The sequence below is a fragment of the Enhydra lutris genome, unplaced genomic scaffold (assembly GCF_002288905.1).
Source record: "Enhydra lutris kenyoni isolate GAN:26980312 unplaced genomic scaffold, ASM228890v2 scaffoldscaffold80, whole genome shotgun sequence".
In the NCBI taxonomy this organism is placed as follows: domain Eukaryota; kingdom Metazoa; phylum Chordata; class Mammalia; order Carnivora; family Mustelidae; genus Enhydra; species Enhydra lutris.
In genome coordinates, this window is record NW_019154164.1 from 1,990,157 (window position 1) to 1,992,631 (window position 2,475).

Genomic DNA, 2,475 nt, shown 5'->3' on the forward strand with positions numbered 1-2,475 from the left:
CAAATAATATAAATATATGTTCATATCACTGCATTTCTGTTTTCTCTACCTTTTCATGTTGAATTGCTTTCTAAGCATTTGGTCACTGTGTTTCATTTGACTATCTATTGCAGGCCAGATTTTGCAGTGAACAATAGAAATCTAGCAGATAATACTGAATGTCCTCTACCTTCAAGAAACTTAATGTGTGTGGGTTTTTTTAAGATTTTTATTTATTTGTCAGATGGAGAGAGAAAGTGCACAGCAGGGGGAGCAGCAGGCAGAGGGAGAAGCAGGCTCTCTGCTGAGCAAAGAGCCCGATGCGGTACTCCATCCCAGGACCCTGGGATCATGACCTGAGTGGAAGGCAAACGCTTAACCAAATGAGCTACCCAGGCCTCCCCCTTAATGTGTTCTGAAGGAGGCAGCCATGCATGAGAATTCTCCTTTGGAATTATCAGGGAGGAAGCAACTAATTTCAACTATGGGGTAAAGAGATGATACTATTTGAAACTGTACTCATCTTTTTTCTCATTTGAATTAAGTAATTCCTAGAACACAATACAACATTTACTTATAATTTTTATAGTAACAGTTGATATTTACTGAGCACTTAATACATGCCCCTATACAGATTAATTATCCAAGTAAGCCAAATATTAGCAGAGGTAACTCTGGCTTTTGACATTTAGACATATTAATTTAAGCATGTGTTACTCAAGTTTTGGAGCCCAGTGTTCTCCCCAAGATTCCTGTTCTTCTACAGACTATTTCACTTTTGGCTCTAGGTCCCTGCTTTCACTGATGCTTGAATCTTATTCTCTAATATCATACCAACATTCTTTTCTTCTTTGTACTAAACCATTTATAAGGTCTATTTACTGAAGACATTTGTGTGTATAGTTTACAAAAGTTTTGAGCAGGTAGAAGAATTTTACATTTCAAGAATACCAAGAAATTAAAATTAGTTATTTGTGTTCTTAAGCCTTTTGGCCATCCTGATACTGAACATTTCCAGCCACTTATTTATTCATAGTTCAGATCCATAATTTCAATTATCTCTCTCTTCTTTCTCCTCATGACTAAGAAATCTATTCAGTTTTTAAGCAGAGAAGTTAATTATTTCTTACTGTCTTTTTCTAAGTCATGGTTTCAGGACCTTATCTTCCATAGCTAAATAAGTAGTTGAGGCTCTATGTTCCTCCCTGTTCAACAGACAGCTGTATCTTCTTGTGCAATGCCAGCTGCATGTCTGAGACTCAATGGTGAAAGTCAGAGTAAATGGATTTGGCCATATGGGCACCTGGTCACAAGGACTGCTTTTAACTCGGACAGAGTGGATACTGTCACTGCCAATGACCTCAACTATATGGTCTACATATTATTGTATGATTCTAGCATGGCAAGTTCAGTGGCACAGTCAAGTCTGAGAATGGGAGACTTGCCATCAGTGGAAAACCCATATCTATTTTCCAGGAGCAAGATCCTGCCAACATCAAATGGGGGTAATTCTGGTGCTGAATATTTTGCAGAACCCGCTGGTGTCTTCACTACCTTGGAGAAGGCTGGGGGGTTTACTTGAAGGGTGGAGCCAAAGGCTCATCATCTCTGTTCCTTCTGCTGATGCCCCATGGTTGTGAATGGGTATGAGCCATGAGAAGAATGAAAACTCCAAGACTGACCATAATGCTTCTTGTACCACCACCACCTGTTTGCCCCTACCCAGCCAAGGTCATCGATGACAACTATAGCATTGTGGAGGTACTGATGACCACAGTCCATGCCATCACTACCATCCAAAATACTGTGGATGACTCCTCTGGGAAACTGTGGCATGATGATCAAAGGGAGTCCCAGAACATCTCCCCTGCTTCCACTGACACTACTAAGCTGTCGGCAAGGTTATCCCCAACTTGAATGGGAAGCTCACTGGCATGGCCTTCTGTGTCCCAACCCCCAATGTGTCAAACATGAATCTGACCTTTTGCCTAGAGAAAGCTGCCAAATATAGTGACATTAAGAAGGTGGTGAGACAGATATCAGAGGGCTCCCTAAAGGGAGGACGAGACTGAGGACGAGACTGTTTTCTGCAACTTTAACAGTGATGCCCACTCTGCCACCTCTGATTCTGGAGCAGCATAGCCCTCAACAACCACCTTTTTTAGCTTATTTCCTAGAATGACAATAAATTTGGCTATGACAACAGGTTGAACTTATGACCCACATAGCCTCTAAAAAGTAAGCGCTCCCTGGACCACCAGCCCCAGTGAGAGCACAAGAGAGGCCCTCAGGTGCTCGGGAGTCTTTGACTCAACTCAATCCCCCCAACACACTGAGAATATCCTGACTTCTACGATTTCCACCCCAGAACCACAAAGAGGAAGGACTTAGGGAGCCCTACTTTTTCATGTACCATCAATAAAATATACTATACTCAGCCTCAATATTTTACTTTTTCTAAATAAAAGCAGTTCCCTTAATAAGAGGAAATCTGTT

General features: G+C 41.4%; 1 pseudogene; it reads left to right on the forward strand.

Moving 5' to 3' along the window:
* Positions 1 to 1,241: 1,241 nt before the first annotated feature.
* LOC111160971 lies at positions 1,242 to 2,221 on the forward strand (annotated as a pseudogene).
* The last annotated feature ends 254 nt before the right edge of the window (positions 2,222 to 2,475 follow it).